The sequence below is a fragment of the Rhinatrema bivittatum genome, chromosome 7 (genome assembly GCF_901001135.1).
Source record: "Rhinatrema bivittatum chromosome 7, aRhiBiv1.1, whole genome shotgun sequence".
In the NCBI taxonomy this organism is placed as follows: domain Eukaryota; kingdom Metazoa; phylum Chordata; class Amphibia; order Gymnophiona; family Rhinatrematidae; genus Rhinatrema; species Rhinatrema bivittatum.
In genome coordinates this window covers 178,334,710-178,356,392 of record NC_042621.1, presented here as the reverse complement: position 1 = coordinate 178,356,392, position 21,683 = coordinate 178,334,710, and the positions used below count along the sequence as shown (strand labels likewise).

The following is a 21,683-nucleotide window of genomic DNA, read 5'->3' as shown; positions in this document are numbered from 1 at the left end:
GACTCCGTGTATGTTTTTTTTTAACCCTTGCAACTCCGTTTCTTTATTGATTCTCACCAACTAACTGCAACATAGGAAATGGCAATGGGTGCAATAGGAATGTATAGGCTGGGTATTGGCCACCGTTAAATTTCTGTTTTCATGTTAACCTTGAAGTTTACGCTCCTTAGAGTTTTCTATCCATCCTCCCAATATTTCTTAACATATGGATGGTTATTGCTGATTATTGCTTTGTATTTTTCTTTAAAAGTTTTTATCAATATGTAACCTTCATTTCAATCACAATGGTTTATTTGTGTAAATGGTGAAAATGCAATTAAAAAAAAAAAAAAAAAAGAAAGAAAGACATGGTTTAATGGAACACAGTCAATATGGATTTACTCAAGGGAAGTCTTGCCTAACAAATCTGCTTCATTTTTTTGAAGGGGTTAATAAACATGTGGATAAAGGTGAACTGGTGGATGTAGTGTATTTGGATTTTCAGAAGGCGTTTGACAAAGTCCCTCATGAGAGGCTTCTAAGAAAACTAAAAAGTCATGGGATAGGAGGCAATGTCCTTTCGTGGATTACAAACTGGTTAAAAGACAGGAAACAGAGCATAGGATTAAATGGTCAATTTTCTCAGTGGAAAAGGGTAAACAGTGGAGTGCCTCAGGGATCTGTACTTGGACCAGTGCTTTTCAATATATATATACATGATCTGGAAAGGAATACGACGAGTGAGGTTATCAAATTTGCGGATGATACAAAATTATTCAGAGTAGTTAAATCGCAAGCGGTCTGTGATACATTACAGGAGGACCTTACAAGACTGGAAGATTGGGTATCCAAATGGCAGATGAAATTTAATGTGGACAAGTGCAAGGTCTTGCATATAGGGAAAAATAACCCTTGCTGTAGTTACATGATGTTAGGTTCCATATAGGAGCTACCACCCAGGAAAAAGATCTAGGCATCATAGTGGATAATACTTTAAAATCGTCGGCTCAGTGTACTGCAGCAGTCAAAAAAGCAAACAGAATGTTAGGAATTATTAGGAAGGGAATGGTTAATAAAACAGAAAATGTCATAATGCCTCTATATTGCTCCATGGTAAGACCGCACCTTGAATACTGTATACAATTCTGGTCGCCGCATCTCAAAAAATAGTTACGATGGAGAAAGTACAGAGAAGGGCAATCAAAATGATAAAGGGGATGGAACAGCTCCCCTATGAGGAAAGGCTGAAGAGGTTAGGGCTGTTCAACTTGGAGAAGAGACAGCTGAGGGGGGATATGATAGAGGTCTTTAAGATCATGAGAGGTCTTGAACGAGTAGATGTGATTCGGTTATTTACACTTTCGAATAATAGGAGGACTAGGGGGCATTCCATGAAGTTAGCAAGTAGCACATTTAAGACTAATTGGAGAAAATTCTTTTTCACTCAATGCACAATAAAGCTCTGGAATTTGTTGCCAGAGGATGTGGTTAGTGCAATTAGTGTAGCTGGGTTCAAAAAAGGTTTGGATAAGTTCTTAGAGGAGAAGTCCATTAACTGCTATTAATCAAGTTGACTTAGGGAATAGCCACTGCTAATAATTGCATCAGTAGAATGGGATCTTCTTAGTGTTTGGGTAATTGCCAGGTTCTTGTGGCCTGGTTTGGCCTCTGTTGGGAACAGGAGGCTGGACTTGATGGACCCTTGGTCTGACCCAGCATGGCAATTTCTTATGTTCTTAACTCACAGATGTCTTGGCGGCTCCGCTAAAAGACCTGTTCAATAGATTCCTGGAAATGGGAATGGTGCCATGGGTTTGGAGAAGAGCGGTTGTGGTCCCATTTCACAAGAGTGGGAGCAGAGAAGAGGCTAGAAACTACAGGCTGGTTAGCATCACATCGGTGGAGGGAAAATTAATGGCGGACTCTGCTGAAAGAAAGGATAGTGAACTATCTACAATTTAGTAAGTTCATGGACCCAAGGCAGCATGGATTCACCAGAAGGAAGATCTGTCAGACAAATCTGATTGATTTTTTTGACTGGGTGACTAGATAATTGGATCAAGGAACTGTGCTTGATGTAGTTTACTTGGATTTCAGCAAAGCTTTTGACAAGGTTCCACATAGGGGGCTTGAATAAAATGAAACACTTAGGAATGGGCGCAAAGGTGGCGGAATGGATTACAAAGTGGTTGACTGATAGGAGACAGAGTGTAATGGTAAATGGAACCTATTCTGAAGAGAGAACGGTGTTAAATGGAGTGCCACAAGGATCAGTTTTTGGACTTGCTTTGTTCAATATGTTTGTGACATTGCGGAAGGGATAAAAGGTAGTTTGTCTATTTGCGGATGATACTATGATTTGCAACAGAGTGAGCACTCCTGGAGTAGAGAGAATGAAAAGTGATTTAAGAAAGCTTGAACGGTGGTCAAAGATTTGGCAGCTGGGATTCAGTGCCAAAAAGTGCAGAGTCATGCATCTGGGATGCAGTAACCCAAGAGCTGTATGTGATGGGGCGTGAAAGACTGATGTGCACGGACCAAGAGAGGGATCTTGGCGTTATAGTGTCTGGCGATCTGAAGGTAGTGAAGCAATGTGGTAAAGCAATAGATAAAGCCAGAAGAATGCTGGGCTGCATAGAGAGAGAAATACCAGTAAGAAAAGGGAGGTGATAATGCCCTTGTACAGGTCTTTAGTGAGCCTCACCTGGAGTACTGTGTTCATTTCTGGACACAATATCTAAAAAAGGACAGAGACAGGACTGAGGTGGTCCAGAGAAGGGTAGCCAAAATGATGCGGGGTCTGTATTGGAAGACTTATGAGGAAAGGCTGAAGAATTTGAATATGTTTGCCCTGGAAGAGAGGAGGTGCAGGGGAGATATGATACAAACCTTCAGGTACCTGAAAGGTTTTAATGATGTACGAATTTCAAACCTTTTCTGTTTGGAAAGAAAACAGAACTCCAGGTGGGACGACTCAGAACCAATGTCAGGAAATATTTCTTCATGGATAGGGTGGTGGATGACTGTAATGCCCTTACGGAGGAGGTGGTGAAGATCAAAACAGCCAAAGAATTCAAAGGGGCATGGGATAAACGCTGTGGATCTCTAAAGGCTAGAGGACAGAAATGATAAAAGCATGCAGGGGGGTAGTGCGGCGATTACTACCCTTAGCAGAAGGCGCCTTGATGTTTTTAATGCAACTGCAACATTACTCCTCGCTTAGACTGAAGGGGAGAAATAGGAATTGGATTCAGACGACAACCAAGGGCCCCAACTTCCATGGCAAGCATCACTGTCTGAATTTTCAAGAAAGCTCATCACCCAGTAAAAAATGTTGCTAGCTGTAATTTTTATGGGATATCATAAGGCTTGGGAATAACTACATGGAGCGATGGTTACTACCTTAAGAAGCTTGCTGGGCAGACTGGATGGACCATTTGGTCCTTTTCTGCCGTCATTTCTGTTTCACTGACTAGTGCCACTACAGGACATATGTTAGGTAAGTTGGAAACAACAGACTTCCTATCTGCCAATGGCAATGCCTGGAGCAAGCGTTAATAGCTGAGCGCATTTAAAACAAGTACAGAAAAGCAGAAAAAACAGTTTTTCTGTATTTCCTGCTACTTAATATCGTTGCGATATTAAGTAGGAGGAAAACTTTAAAGAAACAAGTCTAAAAAAAAAAAAAAAAGCACTTGACAGTCGGGTGCAGGAAATGGATGCTCAACTAACAAGCATCCGTTTCCTGAATCCCCGGCGTTGGCTTTCCTAATCTGCGGATGGCTTTCGCTTTCTATGCAAATTTATTGCATCAGCCCCTAGGGTTGGTAACTATTTAGATTAGTTTGAAATTTGGTGGCCAGACAAGGGGAGCTGAAGCTGGCTGTTGGATTAAGGGCTAGATGTATTAAGCATTTTTCTCCATAGCCCCAAAATGGGAAAAAAAACCTTTTAATTCATCTGCCTCTAAGTATGGGAACCTGAATGCTTATCTTAGAGATGAAAATGGAAGACAAGATAAACTGACTTGAATGAGGAGTGATACCTTAAAAAAATATAATGCTTCTCTGTAGCTGGCAGGCAAAATATATGGTTACCAGTGTGGACTGGAATAACTGGAAAGAATGGATAGGCTAATGTTTTTATCAGCTGCTCTCTAGCATGTTTTATTTTTTATATTTTTTTGGTCAAAAACACAAAACATTGTATCAACCTACAGCATGTTATTGGTGACTTTTATACCCAACACCTGCACGGAGCTGCAGTTACTATCGTTAACAGATCGCATGGGGGTAATCTGCACAGAGCGGCAATTACTACTATCAGCAAATTGCTTGGCAGACTAGGTGCACCGTTAGTCTTTTTCTGCCGTCATTACTATGTTATGATGGCCCTTTATATGATGCTGTACCTGCGAGATGTGTTTAGTAGATTGAGAGATCTGTTCATTTGGAACAGTGTAGTTCTATCACAGACTTCTCCTGCAACGGCCACTTTCTTATTACCTTGTAACAATTAAGGAGGCTCTGCCTCTTGAGGCAAGGGCCCTATAACTGGGCAGCTGTGCTGTAGACAAGGGGAGGGGGTGGGGGACACAGCCCAAGGGTGTGCGGGGCTAGGTGGGGAAAGTTGCGGACAATAGGATTAGTGGGCCCAGTGCAAAACGGAGCAGGAGCCAATGAGACAAAGAAGGCGGCGTCTGGGAGCTCAGGTACTTGGAGGTAGGGTGGGGGGAGCACATTTGCAGCCTGGAATCCAGAGCAACAGGCTGACCTCAGCAGGGCTGTGCTACAACAGTTTTGCTTTTACTTTCACTTTGCCTCCAGCACGGCTGTGCTGTAAGAGGAGCAGATCAGCTAAAGGAGCAGGAACGATTTCTTTGATTACATCATTGGGTAAAGTACAAAGATTTTGTGGCTTATAGGCAAAATGTTGAGAATATTAATGGTAATTTGTGCTGCTAAGGTCGGGAAGGTATGCTCACCCCCCCCCCTCCCCCCTTTTGCATTGAGCTGGCTCTGCATTACCAGTACTTTATTTAATGAAAAGGTTTTGAATGCATGGCTGCTTCTGCCTGGAATGTTATTTTATTTAAGGAAATGCCTTAGCACATGGCTGGTTATATTTATTTTAACTATTATATATTTACTGAAACGCCATGGGCACATGGCCACACTTTACCTGTTATTATATATATATTTTATGAACTCATGGCTGGCTTTCAGCACAATGCTTGCTCTGCATTACTGGTTGCTGTATTTATTGAAAGGGCAGCGAGTGCAGGGCTGGTTATCTTTCACTTGTAGCCTTTTAAGAAATGCCATTGAAGGGGTCTGCACATGGTGAATGCATAGGTGGTTAGAGCACATGGCTGGCAGTAGCAGGCTTGGTAGCTCAGTGGTTAGAGCACTGGTCTTGTAGGCTTGCTTTACTTTAAAATCGACATTTTCTATGTATTGCTTTACCCCTCGCTCTCTAAATTGCTAGGAAGTGGGCAGGCTTCATGTCTACCATGCTACCTCAACAACCTGTGGATGTGCTTTGTTATACCTAAGTAATCTAACAATTAAAAAGTAGCCAGCATCCCGTAGTTGGGAATTCTGATGATATGTCTATGGGACAGCGGTACGGCATCTGAGTGCTCAGCCAGGTTAACAGGATGTTTTTTATATTAATCCTAAAGGGGATATTTAGTATTCGGTTACCATGTAAAGGGACAGCTGTCCCATGTGCACGTTTATACTGAATTATAAGGGGTACAGGACCCTCAGCTTGATAGATATGATTTAGGCTGCGCTATGCAGCTCTATACAAAGTAAATTAAAATATTAATGAAAGGTCAGCTTACATCTTAGCATGGTATTGTGGTTCTTATTGTAAGGGCTTGCCAGCAGAGGTCAGCACATGGCAGCGGCCATTTTGGGAGGTCAGCACATGGCAGCGGCCATTTTGGGAGGTCAGCACATGGCAGCGGCCATTTTGGGAGGTCAGCACATGGACTTTCAGGATTTTCTTTTACTATTACTTTTCTTTTACTCCCCATGCCCCCCCCCCATGCGCCAGCACTCCCGCCTCCCCACGGAGTCCGGCCACCCCCATCCTATTCCCGTCCAGTTTGGGATCTAACCAATTTATATGTCTACACAGCATGTCTACCAATCAGTTTCCTATGGCTTCCGGCCCGTCCACACTTATGCCGGACCAGGCTCAGGCTCCAGCCAAGCGAGCACGGCGGAAGCCAAGAAAACTGCAAGAAAACTTCACGGCAATGCCAGAGGTCGACAAAAGAATAAGACACAGAGGAATAAGAAGAGAAAATTAACAGACGACAACCACATAGCATCAGCCATTTGGGCTGCTATGTTCCGGAGCAGCCCCCTCCACGGGGCACCACCCCTGCAGCACCGGCACCGACCCCTGCAGCACCGACACAGGCAGCACCGCCACAAACGAGCTACAGCATGGGAACCGAAGGAGAGCTACGGCGGCTCATGGACCAAACCTTGGCAGCGGCTGCTGTCCATGGCACGGACAGGGTGAAGTCAATGCTGGCTGCGTTAACGCCTACCGACAGCCCGTCCCCCCTGCAGTATGGCTCAGTGCTCATCTGTCCACAGCAAGGTTCAGCGGGCAGCGCCCATCCACCATCACGTGACCAGACAGCTGTCGGGCAACACGGGCACCCGCAAGAAGGACAGAACTGTGAGTACCCTGATCTAAACCTGGGCCAGGCTAATGCGCAGGTTCCCCCAACACGAAGGGCAGCGAAGTGTGGCTGGGGCCACAAGGCGCTCCTAATGATATTTTCGCTGCTATGAAAGCAATTTTTGATACCTGGCACGGGCAGGGTAATTCTAACACAAGACCACCACAAAACCCTGTTACTCAGGAAACAGGGCAGTCAGGACGACACATGGGGGAAACTTTACCTGTGCCACAAACCCCAGCCACAGCTACAGCCGTTGGAACAACTGTGTGTCAGGTAGGGACAAATGGGCATCATGCAGCCATGAACATCAATAACGCTTCACAAAACATATGTACCGTTGGCTCACTAACTGCGCATGTGTCAGAAGCAATAAAAGAGAAAATATGGCGCAGTGAATATGTTGATATATTCGAGTTGCTCAGGAAAGAGGGGGAGGGTTCCGATCCCAAATGCCACGAAGCGTGCAAACTATCAGCTAGGGACAAACCCTTCATCGCTAGAACGCTAGCAAATTGGTCAGCAGGTTTTAGAATTCTGTCAACCATTATAGGCCAGAAATACCCTGAAAAGTGTTCTTTATTCGCTTACCAAGACGTTATTTGCGGTGCTTATCGCACTTATGGCGGTACGGCTTGGTTAGAGTATGATGAGCAGTTCAGAAGGAATATGGCTGTGAACCCCAGTTTAGACTGGGATCGCAAAGATATTGATCTCTGGCTCTCAAAAATCACACCTTACAGACCGGCGCAGGAGGTCATCCCTGGCTTCGCTGGTAATGCATACCATCCGAATACATGGTTAACACCTCGCCAACACACTTTTCCTGGTAGATTCCCATTTCGCCAAGGTCAGCCCTTTCGTCAAGGGCAAAAGTTTGGTCAAGCCACTAGATTCAGGGGCGGGGGGGCTCCCATCTGTCGGCTGTTCAACTCTGGTTTTTGCAGATTCGCTGCTGCCTGCAAATTCAGGCACGCCTGTATGGGATGCGGTGCAGGCCACCCTCAGACAAAATGCACAAGGGGCGGTACCATCCCACATACAGAGCACCATTAAACTCATCAGAGCACCGACCCCCATTAACATACATAGCTTACAGGTCGGTTTAATGGGTTATCAGCCCCAGGAGGCAAGATGGCTATACGAAGGGTTTTCCCAAGGCTTCCGCATACCTTTCATGGGGCCAGAAACCGCCACAGAGGCTAAGAATCTGTTATCTGCAAGGAAAAATGAAGAGGTCATAGCACTAAAGATTAAAAAAGAAAGCGACATGGGTAGGGTGGAAGGCCCATTCAATGACAAACCGCTACCCCATTTTAGGATTTCCCCTCTTGGTGTGGTTCCCAAAAAAGAGCCAGGGGAATTCCGAATGATCCACCACTTATCCTTCCCAGAGGGGGGTTCAGTGAATGATTACTTGGACCCCGACGCATGCTCGGTTGCCTATGCCTCATTCGATCAGGCATTAGACATGGTGAGGCATTGGGGACAAGGCGCATGGTTGGCAAAAGCCGACATTGAATCAGCCTTCCGCTTGCTTCCCATACATCCAAGCTGCTTCCATCTGTTAGGGTTTCAATTCCGAGGTAAATATTACTTTGATAAATGCCTTCCGATGGGCTGCTCTATATCTTGTGCCTACTTCGAGAGGTTTAGCACATTTGTGCAATGGGCGGTAGAGCAGGACATCGGGAAAGGAAAAATCATACACTATTTGGATGATTTTTTTGTTTACCGGCCATAGGGACACACAGGCCTGTGCGCAAGCCCTCGAAGCATTCACCCGGAAAGCGGATGAATTAGGTATTTCACTAGCCAAGCACAAATCAGAAGGACCGTCACAAAAATTGTCATTTCTCGGTATCAAAATTGATACTCTGCAAATGGTCACACGCCTACCACCCGCAAAGCTAGAAGCGTTACGCGCCAACATATCTATTACTGAACACTCACGCAAAATCACGCTAAAACAAATGCAGTCACTCATTGGTCATCTTAACTTCGCTTGCAAGATCATGCCCATGGGTCGCCCCTTCATTAGAAGACTGTCCCAAGCCACAGCTGGTATTCACAAGAGCCATCATTTCATTAGAATCACCAAGGAGCTCAGGGAGGACCTCATAGTATGGAAAACATTCCTGGGGGAATATAATGGAGGGACCCACTCATGACCAATAGGGAGTTGCAACTCTACACCGCAGCGGGGAGTGTGGGATTTGGGGCCTATCTGGCCGGCAAATGGTGTGCGGAACGATGGCCAGTCCAGTGGGAAGCCAAGGGTGTGCTCAGAGACATCACTTTTCTTGAATTGTTCCCCATTGTTGCATCAATACACATGTGGAAATCACGTTTCCACAATAGAAGAGTGGTTTTTTGAGCAGACAACATGGCGGTTGTTCAGGCTATAAATTCGCTCACCGCTCACTCCCCCAGGGTCATTAGGCTATTGCGGGATTTAGTACTGCTCTGCCTGTGCATTAACCTGGTCTTTAAGGCTAAGTACGTACCGAGGGAGGTTAACTGCATCGCTGACGCATTGTCTCGTTGTCAGTGGTCTCGTTTCAGATTCCTGGCCCCGGAAGCAGAGCATCAGCCATATCGCATCCCTCCTTGGATTTGGGAATTAGGGTGCCCGGGATCGGCTCCATATTGAGATCGGCTCTGGCAGAGAGTACTTGGAGAGCATATTCACGCGGATGGAGCTTGTTCCAACAATTTTGCCAAACAAAAAACATGCAAGTTCAGGGAACAATGACAGAGAGAAATGTAGCAGAGTTCTTACTCCACCTCAAGAACTCAGGTGTATCCAGAGCACAGGCAGGGCAACACGTAGCTGCTATTGTTTTCGTCTCCAAACTATGGGGTATAGGCACCATTAGCAACTCTTTTCTCATTAAAAAGATATTAGAGGGTTGGCGGCGACAAGCACCAGTTAGAGGGGACACCAGAAAGCCTATCACACCGATGCTGCTTCAAGCACTGGTAAAAGAGCTCCCCAGCCTAGTTTGGGACAATTATGAGGTTAAGCTATGGACTGTGGCTTTTTCACTATTGTTCTTTGGGGCATTTAGAAACAGTGAGTTGATCCCGAGGGCAAAGGTTACCACCAGGGCATCGGATGGGGGTCTCCCGATAGAAAACATAAGGATGGTTAAGGAGGCAGTACAGATCTTTATTAGGCGAGCAAAGAATGACCAACGGGCAGTAGGTCGTTGTATTACGTTATACCCCGCTCATATGGGGGAGATATGCCCCGTAAGGGCCGCAAGAGAATACCTCAAAGTACGCCCGCCGGGGGGGGGGCCCTTACTAAAATACAAAGATGGCAATGCGCTATCGCGTTACCAGTTCATCAGTATACTGCGCAAAGGATTGGAAAAAATAGGGGAAGACGCGGGCGATTATCACACACATTCATTCCGAATAGGTGCAGCATCCTTTGCCTGCAGCAGCGGTTTAAACGAAGATCAAATTAAAGCGGTAGGGCGGTGGAAATCCGGTAAATTCAAATTAAACATACGGCCCAATGAACAGTTTCACTTGGAAATATAAACGGCATATATTTAACATCATGTTCCCCATAACCGTTTTATTTTATCTATCATAGACTCCTCAGCTGGGAGCGCGAAAGTGATATGGATCATGGGGCACTCCTACATTTATTGGGCGCACATTAGAAACAAGAAAAAGACCTCCAGCGATCAGATGGGCATACCGCGTAGCAAGGCCAGCATATTCTGGCTGGGCAACTGAGGGATGAGGTGGGTCCAACTAATGCCTTGCATCCTCCAATACGCCAGGCAATTACCACGGCCTGATATTATCATCTTTCATTTGGGAGGTAACGATTTGGTCGCAGTCAAGAACATTGACCTAATAATATCTATTGTGATGTAGCGCAGCCCGGCCGCAGGCAGGAGCTGACAAGCTACCATAAGAGCAACAAGAGTACCAGAGCCAGACAGCAGGGGGCGCAGGGGAAGAGAAGAACTACGAATCCCAGCTTCCCTGAAACACCACCAGACAGGGGAGGAAAGCCTGAAGGCGAACAGGTGTCAGGCATAGACGTTAATGAGGCAGACACAGATGAGTCCATGGAGGTGGTGGAAGAGGGTGTGCCCCCTTGGTGGGACTGGCCACAAAAACCCAGCTCTTCAGAGTCAGAAGGGGAAGAGATGGAGGTAGGTTCAGGGGGAGAGGAGTCCTCCAGTTCATATATGGATACTGCGTAACCTATGTGGGGTAAAGTATACTCATTAGCCTAAAGGGGAAGCCCGGGAGGAGGGCTCTAAAGGGGCCGGTTGCGGTGTTGGGTCTTGTAATAGCGCTGAGCCTGGGGTAAAAGGTTACTCTGTAATAGCACTGCTTGTAAGAGGGCTGGAGGGGGAGGGGAGAACCCTCATGTAAATGTATCCAGTTGTTACTTTATAAACTGCTTGGAAGGAACTAGCGCTCTTTGTGTTGTCTTTGGGGGATTGGGGGGGCTGCTTACCCCCACCCTGCTCGAAGGGAACTTAGGAGCCCAGCAAAACCAGGGCCAGCGGAGGCACGGACCCGGGGAGTTACGTGAGCCTGTAGAACTCCAGGGACCTTGGCAGCTGGTGGCGACTCAGGACGGAAGACAGAAGAGCGGCGCCCGAGGCCTCACGGACGGTGAGCCATCACACTATCAAGAAGGACTTGACTGCAATTAAGGCTATATGGCCAGACGTGGGATTGGTGTGGTCCCATATTATCCCCCGATTGGTATGGCGGGACGCGAGGTCGCATAAAGCCATAAAAAAAAAAAAAAAGCAGGCGCAAATTAAACAAAGAAGTGGGGACCTGGTTGAGGGCAATAGGGGGCTACGTCATTACACATGAGGATATTTCTCACACATGCCCAGGCATGTATAGAACAGACGGGGTGCACTTATCAGATGTGGGGGTAGATATCTTCATTCTCGCTCTGCAAACGGCCACAGCAGCTTTAGTTAATTAGTGGGGGTAGGAAACAAATAAGGTTTTACTGTTTCCTACTTTGGCAGGGGCCCTCACCGGAGCGGAGCATAAGGAGATGTGTCGCTGCATAGGGGGGAAATTTTTTGGTGAAGGACTTTGCATGGGGGGAAAGCGGGGACATGGATACAACTAAGCATGGCGGAGACCGAGATAATGGCCGGTCTGGGGGTGGCCCAATGAAGGCCTGGCATAAGCAAGAACTGCGGCCCGCAAAGCCAGGGGTGGGAGGAGGCGGCAGAATACTGCACGGAGCGGCAGTAGCCACGGCGGCGTTCACGGAGCGGGGTGCCAGTGGCGGGTGTTCCCCTTCACGGAGCGGAAGGCGGATTGGCATTCACGGAGCGGGGTGCCAATGGTTTACCACCTTCGCGGAGCGGAAGGATGGAGGGCTGCCGTCTCCAAAAGCAGAGGGGTGGGGAAAAACAAGGAAGTTTACCGGTGAGGGCATTGGCTAGAGGTAATGCCAATTGTGTTTAAACTGCTGCAATGTTAGTGGATATTAATATTGTAATAATGTTATAATGCTATTTTTGGCTGTGGCCGTTTCTTCCACTCAATAAAAGATATCATGGTTTACCATACTCTGCTGTCATGTGGTCAAGGGTGGGAGGGGCGGTCATCCGTAAGCTACGGCGTGCCCAAGTTAAGGAGGCTCTGCCTCTTGAGGCAAGGGCCCTATAACTGGGCAGCCCTGCTGTAGACAAGGGGAGGGGGTGGGGGGCACAGCCCAAGGGTGTGCGGGGCTAGGTGGGGAAAGTTGCGGGCAATAGGATTAGTGGGCCCAGTGCAAAACGGAGCAGGAACCAATGAGACAAAGAAGGCGGCGTCTCGGAGCTCAGGTACTTGGAGGTAGTGCGGGGTGGGGGGAGCACATTTGCAGCCTGGAATCCAGAGCAACCCTCCCTCCACCCCACGGCGCTAGGGGGCGCTGGGATTGGGGGGGATAAGTCGTCACAGCCATAACAAAGGGAGCAGCAGGGGCTCTCACCGGAGCGGAGCATAAGGAGATGTGTCTCTGCATAGGGGGGAAGTTTTGGTGAAGGACTTTGCATGGGGGGAAAGCGGGGACATGGATACAACTAAGCATGGCGGAGACCGAGATAATGGCCGGTCTGGGGGTGGCCCAATGAAGGCCTGGCATAAGCAAGAACTGCGGCCCGCAAAGCCAGGGGTGGGAGGAGGCGGCAGAATACTGCACGGAGCGGCAGTAGCCACGGGGAAAAACAAGGAAGTTTACTGGTGAGGGCATTGGCTAGAGGTAATGCCAATTGTGTTTAAACTGCTGCAATATTAGTGGATATTAATATTGTAGTAATGTTATTTTTGGCTGTGGCCGTTTCTTCCACTCAATAAAGGATATCATGGTTTATCTTACTCGGCTGTCATGTGGTCAAGGGTGGGAGGGGCGGTCATCCGTAAGCTACGGCGTGCCCAAGTTAATCACAGGAGCTGGAGAAAGAGACTGCCGGCCCGCAGGTCCCAAAACAGGCAGAGACGCAACCACAACACTCCCTGTTGGCCGTGACTGAGAGCCGTCGCCTCCAATCACTCCTCAGAACTAGTCTGAGCTTGCTCACTGATTGGAGGACAAATAGAAGCAAGGGAGGCTCCGATACCCACTTAATTGACAGCAATCTTCTCCAATGAAATCTTTTATACGGCGGCACACTATGAATGACGGAAGGGGACAGCGTCCAGTCGAGACTCGCGGTTCCGGAATGTGAACGAATAGGCAGCGGAGAGGGGAGGGAGTGATTTTTTGTAGGTAAGGTTTAATGAGACTCCATTGGGTTGTAATCAGTGTCATGTCGGATTCATGTAAACTACAACATTGTAACAAAATGGCGTCTGTTTAGGTAATAGCAGCAGGCAGCAGCACCTTCTGCCACAGCTTCTCCTCAGATCCTGGCAGCTAAGGTTTGTAATTTTTTTTAATGCGTCTTGAGATCGAGAGGGTCAGGATTTTTAAAAATAAAAAACATCAATAGAGGCAATAAATCAGTAATCAATACACTTGTTATAAGTAAGGTGAAAAGATGGGGGTATGTATGCATATATATATATGTGTGTGTGTGTGTGTGGAGCTGTCTGTCTGTTTAAGAAATTAAATATCCGGATGTGCAGAAAATGAATTGCGTCGTCTGCCGGCTAGTCTGGACCTAGTTTACCGCTGGTTATTGCGTGTTGTGACACGTTCCGTTTATATATTTATTTGGTTTTGTTCACAGGTGTAAATGTTTTTAGTTGTCAAAACTCATGCCAAAGATAATGGACGAAGAATTAAATCACTGCCTGCCTGCCTGCCCTGAATTCATTATGTTGTATTGGGGGTGGGAGGCGGAGGCGATGACTCCTGGGTCTCACGCTGCTCTGTTGTTGTTGGGGTGGCATTTTGTCTTTTTCTTTTTTTTTTTTTCCTTGTTTGCGATTTGCTTTCTTTGACTGGAAACGGCAAAACGGGAAAGACAAATTTTTCTTTTAAAATCGTAACCGGGGTGAATCGTGGCAGGATCGCTGGGCTGCCGGTGCTGTGAGGGTGATGGGAAGGGAGTTTCGAGGCTGCCATGGCTGTTGTCTCTCCCCTGCAATCCTCGCCTGACCCTGCTGCTGCAGCACTGAGTCGGGCTTCATGTGCGATCTGGGACTTGTGCGGAGCAGGTAGAAAGCGTCGGGAAGAAAATTGCACTTTCCAGGTCACCAGCAGGTTGCAGAAGACGCTGTCTTTTATTCTCGGTCATAATTTTCTCTTTTCCCTCGCTTCCCAAGATGATGATGGATAGCTCAAGAAGTCGTTATTTCATGCAGAAGGATTGAATGCAGCTTAGAAGTGTTATAGTGGTTATTAGTCAGTGCAGGGGAGACAGCTCTTTCTGCAATTTATTAAATTCCGTTCTTTTTTTACATTTTGTTCGGTAGAAAGGCTTTGTGCTCAGGATGATCTGTTCAGCAGCTAGAAAGCATGGCACCAGATTTTATGAAGTAAACTCTAGAGAAATTTTATATTGTGGGTCAGTGTAGTCTGCTTGAAATCTGTTATGCTTGTGACTGGCCTATTTGTTGTATGTTAATACTTCACATTCATCTTTGCTTCCAGAATTCCTAAGTGTTCTTGGTCCATAGCTTGTTAATACATGGACCAGATGGTGGGCTCTGATGATGGCTATTATCCTGCTTTACATAACCCAGGATACTGTACTTCACACATTTGGATGTCTGCATGAACTTCTCCATGGTAACGAGTACAAAAGCTTATTAGTGTCGTGTGTTAATTTTTGTGGCCTCTGAATGGATAACGTTTAGAACAGAAGATTGAAGTTGCTAAGAGTTCAGTATGTAATGAGCTATGCATTTGTAAACCTCAGAAAGCACAATAATAGTTGATACTAAGGGCTAGCTGTATGAGGGGTATTTCTGTTTTGTGTCTAGCAAATTCTTGGTTTGTCTGGCCCTCAGAAATTTTGAACTAGGCTTCCCTAATTTGAGTGTAGAAGTGAAGCTGATATTTCCTTTTTGGGTTTTCTGGGAGTTATAATAGAAGAATAGTGAGTTAACTATCTATTAAAACATATTCAAAGGATTATACTTTAAATATAGATATAAAGAGAATATTGAAAACATAAAAGCATATTTGCTTCTAAGAATTCTTATCTTATGCTTTCTTGAATTCAGTTAACATTTTTGTCTTCACCGCCTCCACAAGTATAAACAGATTTGTGTAAAATAAAATGAATTCCTTCAAACTTTTGATTTTTTCCCTGCCATGGAATATTAGGAAGTATTTATGGCATCCTGATCTGGCTATTTCTGGTTTTTAAAGATACTATGCAAGGCTTCAGGGATCTTGACTTCCAAGCTTCACAGTATGGTATTTATCTTTATGATGTAGGCTGTTTGTAGCCTTATTTACAGGTGAATTTATGTACTTAATTTATATTCTGCTTTTCCATGCAGTAAATATTTTACCAGCAGAAGTAATGTCCTGGTATATTGATACTCTTTCATATCTTCATCAAAGTTTCTGAATTTTTCTATATTTTCTACATTGATAAATCTTACATATTGCACATAATCATAATTCTTGGTCGTATACCTGCAAGACTTCTTAAAATAGTAGAAAACTAGTGTTAGAAATCAAAGCATAAATAGACTTTACATAGTTAATACTCTTTATAACCTTCCCAGAGCCTGCTGGGTAGGTAGGATGGACTCTTTCTGGCCTTCTGTTTGCCTCTCAAGGAATAAACTAATAGGTTTTTGAGAGCAGGCCTTGGTGTAGTGGGCCACAGTGCATCATGTCTATCAGTTTCCAAAATAATCAGCCTTGGTCTGGTATAATTGTTTATAGATGTGTGTAATAGAAGTCTCACACAATACTGTATCATTGCTATGACCTCTAAGTCCACAGTAATGATTGCATTATTCAGCTTCCTCTGGTAGACATTTCTCAGTGTTATTGCTTTCCTCCATTAGTGACATAAGGTGAGGAGTTTGTAGTGGGCTGAAATTATTTTTGAAAATATACCTTTTATACCATTTTCTACATAATTAATACTGGGTCACAGCTAAGTATACACTTAGGGGTAGATTTTAAAAGGTGCGTGCGCGTCCATGTGCGCGCTGATTTTATAATGTGTGCGCTGATGCGCGCACGTTATAAAATACGTGGGCCATGCACACATACGCACCAGATTTTTATAATTTGCGTGCATAAGTGCGGGTGGCACGTGCAAGGAGGGGTAAAATTTTGCAAATTTGCATGGTGAAGAGATCGGGGCTCCCCCAGTTCCCGCCCAGTCTGCTCCAATTTAGGAGTGTGCTGGGAGGGAACTTGCCTACCCCCTACGCTAACCTCCCTTCCCCCTCCCTTTTTTTTTTTTTTTTTCATCAAGTTACTTCAGGGCCTGACCTGAAGTAACTTGCGCGCCCCGGCAGCCAGGACAGGGCCTGGCACTTATGCGCGTATCACCACTTTTGCGCGTGGCCGGGCCCTTTTTACAATGTGCGCAGTGCGCGCCTACGCACGGCAGGTTTGAAGTCCAGCCGTAAGCTAGTGCTAACAAATATGTGTACACTTGCTCACCTTCAAATATTCAGTTGCAGCATTCTTCAGCTATATATTCTAAAAATTCTGTGTCCTGTACTGATTACCACATAATGCTTTCATCACCTATAGATTATTTAACACACTGTGGGAGTGTGCACATTATAACAACTACACACTCTGGGTGGCCTATCACAGAGCACAACAGGATGTCTTCATTTCCCCAGGAAGTGGTGTTATCCCAGGTCAAACATATACATACATTTTCTGGCATTTTTGGCCACCGACTGATCCAAAAAGATATAAAAATCCAGGGAATACTCCCCTACTACAATATTTACACCTGCCGAAATGTTCAGAATTGTAAAGGGATTATTTTACTTCTGAATCTATGAAGAGCTTGATTATACTTGCACAGACTCCACAGAGAACTATGGCTGCCTTGTTGGTGAAACAGCCCAGTGTGTGGTATAACAGTATGCCTATAAGTCATAATCTTAATGCTAAATTAGTTTATTAGAATACCATATTTTATTACTGTAAAGTTAATCAAGACAAGGTTTTAAATTTGGCTGCGAATTGAAGGATAGTAGAAATGTAAGGAGAGATTTCCCCTACTTATTTATTTTTTAAGTTTAGACAAGCTAGTCTTAAAAGATCATTGTATTGGTCTATTAGTATCTTCCTCCCCCCCCCCCCCCTCCTTTCAAATCATTTGGCCAATTTTAGTCATATTTGTGCCACGGAGTACCTAGTGACCCATGGTTCATATTTTTCATCTTCCCCTGACACTTAGAAACCCTTGATCTTTTTATTTTCTATAGGGAAACCAACCATTTCAGAAATATCAGAAGTTAAGAGCACGTTGTGGTGATGAGCATTTTTAAAGCTCCCTTGCCAGTGGTTAGTTTCTTTTGGCCACCAGTAGGCTCTTTCTTGCCTAGTTTCCTATAGGGAAAACCATGTCTAAGGATGTGCATAATACATATAAAATTGCATAATAAATATTGTTAGAACAATCTGCAGATTTCTGCACCAATGAAGGAAACAAAGTTGACAAGTCTCCTTGTTTGTGTGTGTCGCTTATGGGATTCATATTTTTCCCTGTAGCCAATTGCTGAGGTTCACCTGCTGTTATGTATGTCTTCTGTGCTGTGTGATATCAAAACAAGGTTGGTTGTCTTAGTTGTGCAATCTTGACTAATTCCTTAGCTTTAGAGCTCTATGTTCTTAATTACTGTTTTTAATGGGTAGGACTGTTGTTTTTCCAGAATTGGTTTATGGTAAAGCCTTTAGTTTCTTAATGGTTTATTTATAAGGTCATTATTTATTTTAATTACATTATTGTTAGACTCTGGACATTCTTGATAGTAAGATTGTGTGAATTTCATCTAATCTTTTTCTTTTGCTTTGGCAGATTTTCTGAAGACTTACTTTTTTTTTGTGGAACCTTCAGCTTTACAGAAAACACAACAAAGTAATTCAACTGTGGCAGGTATTTACCATTTATTTACTTATATTTTTATTCTGTTTCTTATAAAGCTTTTTAGCTAGAGTGGCCCACCTTTAGATAATTGTATATCAGGTGTTTGCAGTGCAAGCTCTTTTAAAACCAATGCTTGGCTTGTGTGGAGGGGACAGCAATTTGAAGCTATCAGTGTATGTTTCTTCCTCTTGTTAACTGGTGTGAGCAGTAGTGGAGGATGTTCTTGTCCTGGGACCATGAGCCATTGGCCCCTTTCCATTCACCTCCCCAGTCATTGCAGTGACAGTGCTCCGCTGGGGACCACGCATCAGGGCTCCTTCTGGAATCCTGCAGACATGGGCCCTAAACGTGGCCACGAGATGCCACTGCTGGGTGATGACCGGTACACCCACCTCCCAGGGGCTGTCAACACTGCCTCTGCAGTATCTCTAGCGCTGGCTAACCCAGGTTCTCCACATGCAAGAATGCAACACTGCCCCTGAGCACCAGGCCAGCTCGGGCTGCACTTTTATTTGTATTGCCAGCATTCCTCTAGGACCTTTTCTTGCATTCATATTAAATTCAGAAATGGACAGTCACTGATTCTAGACTTTAATTTCTGTACATCATTGAATGAGATTTTGAACAAGATGTTTGTATATATAAAATTTTATTTTGGTTCTGAAACATTTGACTTTTGACACTTTTCTCTGTATCTTCTGAAAATGTGTGCTCCTTTTTTGTGATGGGACAGTTTCATGTCTGAAAACTTGTGTCATTGGCACTGAATTTGTTGTACAGGTTCAATAGTCTGTAAGAAACCAAAGATTGCCCTTCCACCCCTGAAAGCAAGTTTGGAAATGTGTACGCTGCCTCTTTTTTGGAGTACAGGCATGCCAGTTGTGTTCTTTGTGCATTCGGATGGGCTAATGCTTTTTTTAACTGCTCCACAAAGAAAGCATAAAAAACAAGTGAACCCATGAAATGAATTAATGAGATACATTTTAAGAATTTGGAGGCTAATGGACCTGGTTGTGTGTGTGTGTGTGTGTTTTTTTTTTTTTTTTTCCTTTATTCCATCAGCGGATGTACTTCTGATGCTGTCTTGTCAGAAATATATGAAACGCTGAAGCCATACATAGTCAATGAGCTCTTGGGTGCCAGTGTTGGTGCAAACTCATCTGTTTTTGTTTTGATAGTTGTATGTTTTGAGTCCAATACAACCAATTGATCTTCCAGAATTTGGCACTCAATCTATCCTAATTCAGGACGTAGACAAACTTATGGCAGAACTTGACTCAGAGACTTAGCATAACCAGGGAAAACCAAGAACTCCACTATTTAATTAAAACTGAATAAATGCCCTTTTCTCGGCTCCTCCTCGGAATATGTTGTGATGAAGCTAATTTAGTTTAGCCTCCTTTTCCCTCTCCTGATAGGGAGTCACTCTGCTTACATCACAACATACTACTATTTATCTTTTCTGCAGCGCTACTGGTTGTACACAATATCTGGAGTTGGGTTGTGTAAATAAAATGAACATGCTTTTAATGTATGTCACCTTGAAGGAAGGGCAAGAAATCAAAAATGCTAGCTCATTCATCATTCACCACATGGCCTTCCTTTAAATATGCAGAAGGATAGTTAAAGGATAATTCGATGTGTCTTAATATTTGGTTGAGAAAACACCATAGTTACAAAAGCAGTTCTTCACAAGTTTGGGAAAGCTGTCAACGATTATACTAAAGACTGAAACGTGATGATGTCTCATTCCCTTTGCATACTGTGAATTGCTCTTAGCCTCCACCAGCACTGCACAAAAAGGAGCACTCTGGCTTTTTACTTTTTCTACTGCTTGAACCAGTGTTACGCCTCCCTGGACAGAAGAAAGTTTTTTGACAGACTGCAGTATCCAAAGGGGATTGAGATATAGAGAATGAGAACAAAGTGGGCATCCAGTTTGCAAAATACAGCCATCTGGTTTTGTGTCATTTAAGGATGTAACTAATTTTTTAGAAGTCCCTTGGCATCCCTCATATCTTATGTACATTGGATGCACTGAGGGAAGATAGACACGCGTGGCATCCCCAAAACAGAGAGCACATCTGGACACTGGCAAAACCCATTTTTGTCTCATCGCTAGATAGTTGCTCTTTCCAAATGATATTTTCCAGATTTAATGTGGGACCAAAAACTCACTGACTTGAAACTAAACATTTTCTTACAGTTTTTGTAAAGCGCATCTACATCAAACACCAGTCTATCTTTTGTGGGCTACATGGGTCAGAAATCAAATTGCAGCTGCTGGCCTTTTTATTGGTCACCTTTATTCCATCATTTGTCTTGGGTTTTCAACTGGTCAAGGGCTCTCGAAATCCTGTGCAGCAGCACCACCCTGGTGGTCAGGCACTGGGTTCTTATGCTGTGTCTGTCTGTTTTGCCTCATTACCGAGTAGATTCCAGAGATGGTAATAGATGGTAACTGCAAACCAAGTTGCTTCCCCTTTCTCCAAATGATATGCCAGCATCGGTACTAGGACTTGGTGGTAGTACCAGTGGTGGTGGGGGTAGGGAGTCCTGCTTATTCTGTAAGTACACTTTTTTGCTCTATTTTATTTCATCTTAAATTATAATAAATGTAATGTGTGTATGTACAGTTAATGTGTTTTCTGTTCCTGGTTCTAATCACTTGATATTACAGATTAAAGTGCTAGAAGATGTACTTATGTAATATGAGTTGCCATTATTATTATTATTTGTTTTTGCTATCAATTCAGGAATGGTCCAGATGCGCTTTTAGGTCCAAGGGATGGGTCAGGATACAGAGCCTATGGCAGTATTTCTTGTTCTCTGTAGGTGGGCCCAAGAGGGCAGCATTGGTAGGTAATGCATAACTGGGTGGTGAGTGTGGATGTGACAAATTATTTATTTTTTCTTGCAACATCAGAAATTTACAAAATGTAGTAAAATGTAATTAAATAAGAAAAAAAACTACATGAAGAAAAAGTTTACATGGCTGTATGTGTGTCTGTCTGCAAGTGAGAATTTTTATTATTATTTATTAGACTTGATATATTGCCATAAGAAATACATCCAGATGGTTAAATTAGCTTTTTTTTTTTTTTTGGCCCATCAGATTCCTCCTGCTCCTTTGGGAATCCTCAACAGAACCAGCCTGCACCATGAGCGTTCATTTACAGTTTCCAGGGGTTCCCCCATTTTTAGCCATCTAACTCAGCTATTGCAGATGGCAGTCTTCAGCTTGTGGCCTCGGGGCACATTTTCCTCTCTAACCCAATATGCATGCTCCCTAAATTTGTTGTTCGATGGCTGAGATCTCATCACCCTCCCCAATCACAGAAGAGTAGAAGCCAGGCTTAGGAATCTAACCCAGATATTGCCCGTGGCATTCTACAGCTTGCTTTCTCTTTGTAGTCCATACGTATATGATAGCATGGTGCTCTTATTTCACATAAGCAAGTTCAGCCAAT

General features: G+C 44.4%; 1 protein-coding gene across 7 annotated transcripts in view; it reads left to right on the top strand.

The window, feature by feature from the left end:
* Positions 1 to 4,735: 4,735 nt before the first annotated feature.
* Positions 4,736 to 21,683, top strand: part of KAT6B (lysine acetyltransferase 6B) — a 452,508-nt gene continuing 435,560 nt past the window's right edge. For 3 of the 7 annotated variants that reach the window (XM_029609555.1, XM_029609554.1, XM_029609548.1), the window contains exons 1-2: positions 13,474 to 13,603; positions 18,145 to 18,222. The gene's annotated coding sequence lies outside the window, so the exon portion shown is untranslated. Of the gene's footprint in view, positions 4,875 to 12,446; positions 12,526 to 13,426; positions 13,452 to 13,473; positions 13,604 to 14,780; positions 14,919 to 18,144; positions 18,223 to 21,683 lie in introns of those variants that run through there. The other 4 variants (XM_029609549.1, XM_029609550.1, XM_029609551.1 and 1 more) reach the window with 4 other exon arrangements.